This window comes from Phyllostomus hastatus, unplaced genomic scaffold, assembly GCF_019186645.2.
Source record: "Phyllostomus hastatus isolate PE091 unplaced genomic scaffold, TTU_PhHast_1.1 phas_scaffold_129, whole genome shotgun sequence".
NCBI classification, from domain to species: Eukaryota; Metazoa; Chordata; class Mammalia; order Chiroptera; family Phyllostomidae; genus Phyllostomus; species Phyllostomus hastatus.
In genome coordinates, this window is record NW_025334009.1 from 33,097,733 (window position 1) to 33,109,766 (window position 12,034).

The 12,034-nt window shown below is 38.0% G+C and overlaps 1 protein-coding gene and 1 pseudogene across 5 annotated transcripts in view; one reads left to right on the plus strand and one right to left on the minus strand.

The window, feature by feature from the left end:
• SLC35G2 (solute carrier family 35 member G2) overlaps positions 1-12,034 on the plus strand; it is a 37,059-nt gene that overhangs the window by 17,208 nt on the left and 7,817 nt on the right. The gene's annotated exons all lie outside the window — the stretch shown is intronic.
• On the minus strand, positions 8,173-8,672 carry LOC123830859 (annotated as a pseudogene).

Genomic DNA, 12,034 nt, shown 5'->3' on the forward strand with positions numbered 1-12,034 from the left:
CCTCATTTAAAAAATAGTTCATTATGTGTTTGTTCTTATGCCATTACCAGACTGTTTTGATTACTGTGGACTTGTAATGTAGTTTTATATCAGGTATTGCAATCTCTCCTACTTTGTTCTTCTTTCTCAAAATTGCTGTGGCTATTCAGGATCATTTATGGTTCCATATAAATTTTTGAAATGTTTGTTCTATATCTGTGAAATATGCCATTGGTATTTTAATGGGGATAGTGTTGAATCCATAAATTGCTTTGGGTAGCATGGACATTTTGATGTTATTAATTCTTCCAGTCCATGAACATGGTATATGCTTCCATTTGTTTGTGTTCCTTAATTCTTTTCTTTAGTGTTGTGTAGTTTTCTGAATACAGGTCTTTTACTTCCTTGGTTAGATTTATTCCTAGGTACTTTATTTTTCTTGTTGCTATATCAAATGGGCTTTTTTTCTTGATTTCTGTTTCTGATATTTCATTGTTGGTATACAAAAATACCTTCAATTTCTGAATATTGACTTTGTATCCCACTGTTTATACATAGATCAATGGAACAGAATAGAGGGCTCAGAAATAAACCCATGTTTCTATAGTCAATTAATATTTGACAAAGGGGGCAGAAGCATAAAATGGAGGAAAAATAGCCTGTTCAAGAAATGGTGTTGGGAGATCTGGACAGCTACATGCAAAAAAATGAAACTCAGTCACCAACTTACATCATACACAAAAATAAATTCAAAGTGGATAAAAGACTTAAATATAAATTGAGACACCATAAAAGTCCTAGAAGAGAATGTAGGCAGGAAAATCTAAGGTATTGTACACAACAATATTTTCACCTATATGTCCCCTAGAGTAAGGGACATAAAGGAAAGAATAAATAAATGAAACTACATTGAAATAAAAAGATTCTGCATGGCTAAAGAAAACAGTAGTAAAATTAAAAGAGAACCAACTATATGGGAAAATATATTTGCCAATGATACCTTGGAGAAGGGTTTGGCCTCCAAAATATGTAAAGAACTCACACTACTCCATTCCAGGAAGACAAACAACCCAATTAAAAAATGGGCAAAGGACTTAAACAGACACTTCTCCAAGGAGGACATACAGGGGGGCCACAGACACATGAAAGGATGCTCAGCATCACTAGCCTTCAGAGAGATGTAAATTAAAACCACAGTGAGATACCACTTCACACCAGTCAGAATGGCCATCATAAATAAATCAACAAACAACAAGGGCTGGAGAGGATGTGGAGTAAAGGGAACCCTAGTGCCTTGCTGGTGGTAATGCAGACTGGTACAGTTACTATGGAAAACAGTATAGAATTTCCTCAGAAAACTAAAAATGGATCTGCCTTTTGACCCAGCAATACCACTGCTGGAATTATACTCTAAGAATCCTAAAACACTAATACAAAAGAACCTGTGCACCCCAATGTTCATACCAGCACAATTTATAATAGCCAAGTGCTGGAAGCAACCTAAGTGTCCATCAGCAAATGAGTGGGTAGAAAAACTATGGTACATTTATACAGTGGAATACTACTCAGCATAAAGAAAGAAGAAGCTCCTACTTTTTGCGGTGGATGGAACTGGAGAACATTATGCTAAGTGAACTAAGCCAGGTGGAGAAAGACAAATACCATATAACCTCACCTATAAGTGGAACCTAATCAACAAAACAAACAAGCAAGCAAAATATAACCAGAAACATTGAATTAAAGAACAAACTGACAGTAACCAGAGCGGGTGGGGGAGAGGGATAATGGGGGAAAATAGGGGAAGGTCTATCAAGGAACATGTCTAAAGGACACATGGACAAAGCCAAAAGTGTAGTTTCGTGGCTGGGAGGCTGGGATGGGCAGGGTGGCAGGCCAAGTTGGGCTTAAAATGGAGACAACTGTACTTGAACAACAACTAAAACATAAAAATAAAATAGTTCATTAATTCATTCAACAAACACCTATTAAATACCTATCTCATGGCAAGTACTAAGCTAGGTGATGCAAATATAGTAATTAGTAAAACTTAATTTTAATACCTGTGAGGTTAAAACCTTCACATTCTGCCCTGGCTGGTGTTGGCTCAGTGGATTGAGCACCTGCTTGTGAGCCAAAGAGTTGCTGGTTTGATTCCCAGTCAGGGCACATGCCTGGGTTGTGGGCCAGGTCATGGGAGGGGTGCAAGTTAGAGGCAACCATTGATGTTTCCCTCTCTTTCTCCCTTCCTTCCCCTCTCTAAAAATAAATAAATATTTTTTAAGAAATCTTTCACATTCTAGGGAAAGAGAAAAACGAAAACACAGTTGTAATTCAGTGCAATAAATTCTATGATTGAAGGTATAATGAAAGTAATGGGGTGGGTAGACATCTAACTCACACTGGGGTGGAATTTTTCCCAGAAAAGGTGATATTTAATTTGGGCCTTAAAGAATGACTAGAAATTTACCAGGTGAAAATTGGGAAAAGAATATTCCATAAAGTAGAAAGAGCATATGTAAAAACCCAGAGATATGAAAAAGCAGGACATATTCAATGAATTTCTGTAGTTGGAATAGCCAGGATTTGTGTGAATGTGGAAGACAAGCAGAGCATGAGTCTGTGTTGATTAACTTTATTTGTCAATTAGGCTGGTTAAAAGATTACTTTGGATGTTTTTGTCAGGATGTTTTTGGATGAGATTTACATTTAAATTGGTGGACTTGAATAAAGCAAATTGCCTTCAATAATGTGGATGGGCCTATTCCAATCAGTTGAAGGCCTTAATAGAGCAAAAGACTTCCCCTGAGTAAGAGGGAATTCTGCCTTAGATAGCCTTTGGACTTGAACTATAGCATTGTCTCTTCTTTGGGTCTCCAGCTGTAGCCCTCCACTGGAGATTTTGGACTTGCTAGCTTCCATAGTCACACGAGTAAATTTATCTCTGCATAACCCTGGCTAATGAGAGACTAAAGGCAGAGGATAGGGAGAGTGCTTCCCAACATTACTGTAGTTTCATCTATCAAAGAAAACTAGGTTGTCAGTTACCTAAGATTACCATTGATTGAGCAATGATATCAAGAGAGCAGATATGGCTATCTGCTCTATAAGATCCTACAGAAATATCAGTAGTCTTTTTTTTTAAAGATTTTATTTACTTATTTTTAGAGAGAGGGGAAAGGAGGGAAAAAGAGAGGGAGAGAAACAACAATGTGTGGTTGCCTCTAACTCGCCCCCCACTGGGGACCTGGCCCGCAACCCAGGCATGTGCCCTGACTGGGAATCAACCAGTGACCCTTTGGTTCACAGGCTGACACTCAATCCACTGAGAAACACCGGCCAGGGCAAGTACTCTTTTAAAATATATATTTTAAATATTTTTCAATTAAAGTTTACATTTAATATTATTTTGTATTAGTTTCAGGTATACAGCATAGTGGTTAGACAATCATATACTTTACAAAGTCTTCCCTCTGATATTGCCAGTACCCAACCGGGATTATACCTACTTATTACAACATTATTGACTATATTTCCTATGCTGTACTTTACATCTCCATGACTATTTTGTAACTACCAATCTATATTTCTCAATCCCTTCACATTTTTCATCCAATCCCCAAAACCCCTTCCCCTCTAGCAACCGTCAGTCTGTTGTCTGTGTCTATGAATCTGTTTCTGTGTTGCTTGTTCATTTATGTTGTTCTTTAGATTCTGCATATAAATGAAATCATATGGTATTTATCTTTCTCTGACTGATGTATTTCACTTAGCATAATATCCTCTAGGTCCATCCATGCTGTTACAAATGGTTTTCATTCTTTTTCATGACCAAATAATATTCTATTGTGTATACGTGTGTGTGTTTATAGCACAGCTTTTTATCCACTTGTCTATTGATGGGCACTTGGGTTATTTCCATAACTTGGCTATTGTAAATAATGCTGTAATGAAAATAGGGGTGCATATATTCTTTCAAATTAGTGTTTTGGGTTTCTCTGAATATATACCCAGAAGTGGAACCTCTGGGTCATAAGGCAGTTCCATTTTTAATTTTTTGTGGAAACTCCATAGTGTTTTCCACAGTGGCTGTACCAATCTGCATTCCCATTAACAGTGCACAAGGGTTCCCTTTTCTCCACAATCTTGCCAATACTTGTTTTTTGATTTATTGATGATAGCCATTTTGACTGGCATGAGGTGATACCTCATTATGGCTTTAATCTTCTCATACGTATATTGGCCATTTATATGTCCTCTTTGGAGAAGTGCCTATTCAAGTCCTTTTGGATTTTCATGGAGGCTTCATTACATTACAGTTATGATTGATTATATTATTGGCAATTGGTGATTGATTCAACCTCCAGGCACTGTCCTCTCTCCAGAGGTCATGGGTGGGACTAAAATTTCCAATCCTCTAATCACTTGCTTGGCTTTCCTTGCAACCAGCCCCCACCCCTAGGTGCTTTCCAAAAGTCAGCTTACTAATACAACTCTCATCACTTAGGGAATTCCAAGGGTTTTGGGAGCTCTGAGGCACGAACGGTGGACTAAAGTCAAACATATATGAGAAATATATTTTTGGTCATCTGAATGACCTTATATATATTTCTTCTAAATCACAATATTATGTGTAGATAGGATTCAAATCCAGGCAGTCTGGCTTCAGCATCCACTTAAAAAAAAAAAGATTTCCAGCCCTGTGCCACTCCCATCTGCCTTAGTCATGCAGTAGCCCATAGATTCATTAAGTCTTAAAGCCAGAAGAGACCTTAGATAATTTAGACAAGTGGTTCTCGAACAAGAAAATTATATATTAGGATTATGGGGGAGGTTTTAAAAAATACCAGTGCCACTTCTGGCCAAGATGGAGGCATAGGTAGACACACTGTGCCTCCTCACACAACCAAATTAAGGACAACAAAAATTTAGAAACAAAAAAGACAACCAGAACTGACAGAAAATTGAACTGTATGTAAGTCCAACAACCAAGGAGTTGGACTTCCAGTCCAGTAGGAGGGGTGGAGTTAGGCAGCAGGCAGAGTCAGGTGCTGGGCAGAGAGGGGTCACAGCAAAGGCTTGCAGACTCCTGCACACAAGGGAGTGGCTGACAGACCCCAGGTGTGAGGTGGCAGCGGGCTGACCAAATGAGGCTCACAGGGTGGCTGGCTGACCAAGCAGTCCTACATTCCCACACAGACAAACCAGGCGAAGTTGGGGAGTAAGACAGACCATACAGCCCAGGGCCCCAACTCGGGGAAACAGGTCTCAAAACACTGATTGAAAACACCTGTGGGGGTTGAGGTGCAGGGAGATACTCCCAGCCTCTCAGGAGAGGTCGTTGGAGAGACCCACAGGGTCCCAGAACATGCACAAGCCCACCCACCCAGGAATCAGCACCAGAAGGGCTCAGTTTGCTTGGGGAAGTAACAGAAGGGACTGAAATCTGAGAGAGAGCAGAGCAAGTGCCATTGTTCCCTCTTGAACCCTGTCCCCACATACAGAGTCACAGCCCAGCAAATGGGTTTCCCCACCCTGGTAAAGACCTAAGGTTCTGCCCCTCATACATAACAGGTGTGACAAGACAAAAAACATGGTCCAAATGGAAGAGCAGACCAAAGCCCCAAAGCAAATACTTTTAAGTGACCAAGAGATAGCCAACCTATCAGATGCACAGTTCAAAGCACTGGTGATCAGGATGCTCACAGAATTGGTTGAATTTGGTTGCAAATTAGATGAAAAAATGAAGGCTATGATAAGTGAAATGAAGGAAAATGAACAGGGAACCAATAGTGATGGGAAGGAAACTGGGACTCAAATCAATAAAATGGACCAGAAAAAAATAAAGAAACAACCAAACAGAAAAGAAGGGAGAAATAAGAATTTTTAAAAATGAGGAGAGGCTTAGGAACCTCCAGGACATCTTTAAATGTTCCAACATCTGAATTATAGGGGTACCAGAAGGGGAAGAGGAAGAGCAGCAAGTGGAAAAGTTATTTGAACAAATAATAAAGGAGAACTTCTCCAATCTGACAAAGGAAATAGACTTCCAGAAAGTCCAGGAAGCTCAGAGAGTCCCAAAGAAGTTGGACCCAAGGAGGAACACACCAAGGCACATCATAATTACATTACCCAAGATTAAAAAGGAGAGAATTCTAGAAGCACCAAGAGATTAGGGGACAATCACCTACAAAGGAGTTCCCATCAGACTGTCAGCTGATTTCTTAAAAGAGATCTAACAGGCAAGAAGAGGCTGGAAAAAAGTATTCCAAGTCATGAAAGACAAGGATCTACAACCAAGATTGTTCTATCCAGCAAAGCTTTCATTTAGAATGGAAGGGCAGATAAAGCGCTTCTTTGATAAGGTCAAGTTGAAGGAGTTCATCATAGTTTTATCCATATTGTAGTATGTATTGGAATTTCTTTCCTTTTTATGGCTGGATAATATTTGATTGCATGGATATACCACATTTTCTTTATCCATTCATCTGTTTAAGCATTTAGGTTGTTCCCCTCTCCCCCTAAACACACACAGGAAACACTGTTTTTAAAAAACGTAACTATGCCATACACAAAAAGAATAACATGACAAAAGAGGCAGAGAAAAAATGCCAAATGGCACAGGGGAAAGGCCCAGAGGAGTGAAAATGTGTACAATTTAGTTTGGATGGCAGTAAGCCAGGTTTTGGGCTAGGATTCTCAGTGGGAGGGGTGGTCATGTGATTGAGGCTTTTCTCTTACATTCTACATAGATGTCATCATCCCCACTGTTTACTGTTAGAGAATTTATGATTTCGGGAAAATGAAAATAGTTTCTTTTCTGAAAGAGAGCTTAGAAGCAGATTATTTTTCTCTAAAGCAGTGGGCTTTTACACAGAGATACAGACTTGAAGTTTTGTTTTGTTTTTTGCATTTCATTATGTATTTAGATATTTAAGCTCTCACACTAGATTTTTTACAAGCTGGTGAACACTGACAAATTATTTCTCCCACAGAACTATAACCACACATTCCCAGACAGTATAAATATATGGTTGAACTAACATTAATACCATTTTATCAATTACATAATAAAACAAATTATCAAGTATCCAAATATTAAGTTACACAGCTCAAAAAGCACATAAAATATTAGAAATCTGCTCAATTCATTGGCAAAAACCCACGTTTTTTTGCAAGAGAGGGTGGGAAGGAAAAAAATCACACATCAAACAAAAAATAAGTTGGTAAACAACTTCAGAATGTATGAAAACAAGCACAAGAATTTCAGAATTTTTATGATTAAGAATTGTTTTAGCTACAACAAAGCATCTCTACCTTTACCTTTAAAAAAATATTTACTAAAGAGCATTATCTACATGTTCCATACAAGACAAAGGCAACATTTTACTAAAAATATTTAATAACCCCCTCCCATTCTTTTCTCAGGCTCTCCCTATAAGTTGCACCCCAAGTATAAACATGAAAATTAACTGTCTGGAGAAAGTTAATTTTATGGAGACATAAAATTTTGTCTGGAGACATTAAAGACATGTGCTTCTGTACAATGTAGATTTTCAAAATGGAGGCTTCCCATAACAGCACAAAATGAGATTTATAGAAAAACATTAAATAATCACTAAGACTTTGTATAAAAATCAAAAAGTTGAGCAAGCCTGATGTATGCTTGTATGAATGTGGGAGATGTAAACATAAAGTGAGCAGGCAAATAACCACATAGACCCTACTTTTGATGTTTGAAATAAATGAAGGGATAAACCACATAAGGTCCTGAGTGTTCACAGTTCCTGGGATTTTAGTTCTGTATGATACTAAAAATATACAAGTATTATGCTGGACATTTTGATACCTAATCTTTCTAAATCTCATATATTGATAAGATTCTAGCATGGGAATAGATTTAAAGATATAGCTCAATATTACATGATTTCAGAAAAAGTCAATTGGTACAAATGATAAGCATATTTTAAAGTTGAACAGTAAGAATCTTTTGCTAAGTGTCAAAACAGGTTAATTGAAACCCAAACATAGAGGTTGCAATTTATTCAAGCTTGTAGCTTGGTAACACTGCTTTTTAATACTCTTTTGGAAGCTTCATTAGATTTATTCACCAAGCCAACATGTTGGCTAATGTGTATGACAAATTAGGTCCTATCTCAAGTTCCACTTCCAAGGCAATAGCATCAGGCACCCATTTTACTGAATGCAGCAGTTGTTTCTATGACCATTGGAGTCTTTGAAGTGCAGCTGCATTTTAGAATGATATTTCTCCAAATACAAAAGTTGCTTGCTGTTAAAAGCTCTTTGACACTTTTGACTTATGAACTGTACTGCCTTCATATGTCATTCCACCTTCAATTAATGCTAGGGCAACAAGTACTGCAGCTCTCCCAAGTCCTGCAACACAATGAACTGCAATACAACCAGGTTCTTCATGAAACTTAGTTTTTATAAGATTTAACCAGTCATCAAGAATCTGGTTGGATCATGGTGCATCATCATCAAAAGGCCAGTCAAGAACATGGATGCATTCTTTCCCCACAAGTAGTATCATAAGTTGCTTCACATACTCTTACTATTGTGGTAACTCCATACTTCTTAAGTTCCTCTATAAATGTGTTTAAAGTCACATTGGTTGGATTGTGTATAATAAGAAATCTCATGTTCTTATATGTGACTTCCACAGGAGCTGGGGGATTCACTGGAGCTGTGTTAATTTAGTTAAAAAAAATACTCGATGGGGTCATGAAAGAATTTAAAAATTGAATACAGAAGTGATGCAAAGAAACAGTCTACTTCAATGTACTCCACTTGAAATTCTTGGTGCTTTGAGTACGGAGTTGGGAGTAATGGGAAATGAAATGTACCTCCTAGCAAGGAGGAGCAATTCATCAATCCAGTAATGCTGAGACAATAGAAAGGAGTGCACTGAGGTTTACCCCATATAGGTCAGAACACTTGTAAAAGTGTTGATTTCAATTTAACACTTCTGTGTCCAGGTTAACCACTCTTACGTGGGCTTCTTGGTGGAGTAATTATGAATTCCCACAGTTCACTTGCCTGCATGGAGGTCATGCTGTGCCTGGCAGTAATCTCCACTGCTCTTCAGAAACTCCACAAATGTGTGACCAAGAACACCACAGAAAGGGATATGTTTACTCATTGAAGATAGTGGATTATTCATACAGCTGGTCCAGAGGTGGCGGCAGCAGGGCAGGTAATGTTGGAAGTCATGGTGGTGGGACGAAGGCTTTGCAGAACCTAAACTCAAAGAGTTTTAATAAAGCATAACCAAACTTAAATGCTGCCTTGAGTCCTCCTGATCTTCATGAGTTACTGTGGGGAAGAGAAAGAATAATTCCTATTCAATGAGGGATATTAAGAATTATGTCTTATCATTATTCCAGGCAGGGTTTAGCATAAGGAGGGTAGAATCATGCTGGTGGTCTTTGGGGCCTCAGAACATGGGCCCTTTTTCATAAGATCAGAGGAAAGAATGGCTTTTCTCAGCAGGTCTTAAGAGATACATTCAACAGCACAGATCCTATGTATGTCTTGATGTCTCATGATATCCTGAAAAGATGGTTGTTGGGTCCTCCATTTTAGGTGACCAGTTAGGTGTTGTCTTTACATTTTCATTTAGGGCAAGGATGTTTAAGCTCATTGGGGTTACTAAGGATACCCTGGGGGTAGGCGGTTCAGATATAAGATAGTAACATATCAGCTCTTTAGTGTCAAATATCACATTAGTGCCTGCATTTAAACCACTGTATTATAACCAAGTTGCACTAGCCAGCTGTATATTTAGGACATTTTACCAATCTAGGGATAAGTCTAGTAATTAAGGAAACTCTTGTTACCAAGTGGCATTTGCCTTAGGTACCATAAAAGAATTGTCTTAAGGATTTCTACCAAGACAGTAGGTATGTCAGTGTTAATTTTCTCAACTTCAGGAGTGAAGTGATCTTGGACTTTATGTTGTGGGATGTAGCTTAGGAGAGAGTGCCTCCTTTGGACAAAAATATTTGTTTCAGTCTTGCCACACTGAATTGTGTCCACTGTTGAAGGAGACACCAAACTATGCAACCTTTAAATCCATTTGTGTCTGGCATTTCAGGCTGATACATTTGTAGCCTGGCAGGCTGGTCCGCTGGTCCACTGGTCCTTTGTTTACATTCCTTCTACTTAGCTGAGTTCTCAGCACAACTGAAATGGACACCTCTGCATTAAAGGACATCTCCCCATATAAATCTTTGTCAGAGGAACTAGAGAATGAGATCAATTCAGACCCCTAGTCTATGTGAGGAAGGAGACGTTGAGTTGGCATATTAGTTAAAACAACTTTGAGCAGATGTTACAAAGTTGTGATCACTGAACTGCACAGTGATCTTGCATAGGAGAGATATCAAAACTAGAAGTGTGAAATCTATAAAAAGACAAACTTATTTTTAAGAGTTGAGTCAAAAGATTCCAACAATTATCATCTAAAACTTTCTCTTAAAATAGACATAACTATTACTTCAGTTGTTGGCAGAGCCAGAACTTAAACCCAACATTTCTGACTTTTAAATTTCTTTTCTCTAAAAAAGATTTTTTTCTCTCTTCTTTACTTGATTGTTACATATGCTTACATGCCCAATTTGGGCTTCCTTTCCACCTGGAAACCTACTAAGATCCTCCATATTTGGATGAGATGCCCTTTGTTTGTGCTCCAACAGTCCACTGTACCCATGTAGTTGCTTGCATTATTAAATTAACAAATATTAAATTTGAATTTACTTGTTGTCTCTTCCACTAATATGTAAGTTCTATGACTATAGGGATCATGCCTATTTTATTTACCTTCATATTTATGTAGTCTAGCATGGTGCTAGGCATAAGGTTGCTCAGTATTTATTGAAATTCTCACATGTTGAAAACTTACATGTGCAAAGATAAAAGAACTAGTCAGGATTCCAAGTTCTTTTCAAGAATTGGTTCATGAAGACTGAAATTAAATGAAAACTAGAAAGACTGCCAAACAGTCTTTTATTATAAGATGGCTTTTCCATCAGTGGGACAAAATATAATATTAATGGTGTTGAAAAATGCTGGAATATACCTATTATAGACTAATTCATTGACAGAAATAAACAAAAATTGCTCAGTGAAAATAACAGTGAAAGGTATGTAGTTGGACTAGGATTAAATATACTAATGTATGCTTAACAGGATGTTGAATAAAACTTTCCTAATACGTCAGAATTAGCATCCAGAATCCCACAATGGAGGACAAAATGTCCCACTTTCAAAAGCCAATCAATTAGGGCTAGATACAAGAGTCCTTGTACTTTAACAATGAGATCACTCCACCTTCCATTCCTTAAAATTCTGTGAAGGGTAATGGGGTATTCTAGTTATCTGTCATAGGTAACAATCATCCCAAAGCTTAGTGGCTTAAAAGAATGACAATCATTTTATTATGTCATGATTTTTGTAGATCAGGAATTTTGAAAGGTCTTGGCTGGATGATTCTGACCCAGGGTCTCTTACATACTTGAGATGGGTGGCTGGAGTTGGAACAGTAGGGCCTAGAGCTGCTTGGGGATGGCAAGGCATTTCTCTTTCTTCATGCAGTCTCAGGATCTCTCTGGTGGTTTCTCTACATGAGCTAGTTTGAGCTTCACAGCATGGTGACCTCAGAGAAGTCAAACCGTTTACCTGGTGGCTCAAAGCTGCAAGCACAAGTGTTACAGCTATGAAGGAATAGCTCTATCACCTTTTATGAGGTCAGAGAAGTAACAATATGTCACCTACCATACTCTTGGTTGAAACAGTCACAGAAATCTGCCTACTTTTAATAGGAGGAGATATAGACCCTATCACTCTATTTAATAATGTCAAATTCACATTAAAAAACCCCAAATATGTAGTATAGGAGATATTAGATTAGGGGCTCTCTTTGGAAAATACAGTCTGTCCCAGGGATCATATTATTTCTTATAGGTCTTTGGTATAAGAAGAACGAATGTTGTGCTTTTTCCTTATGGATAGTGAGAGGAATGTTCCCCCTTAAACC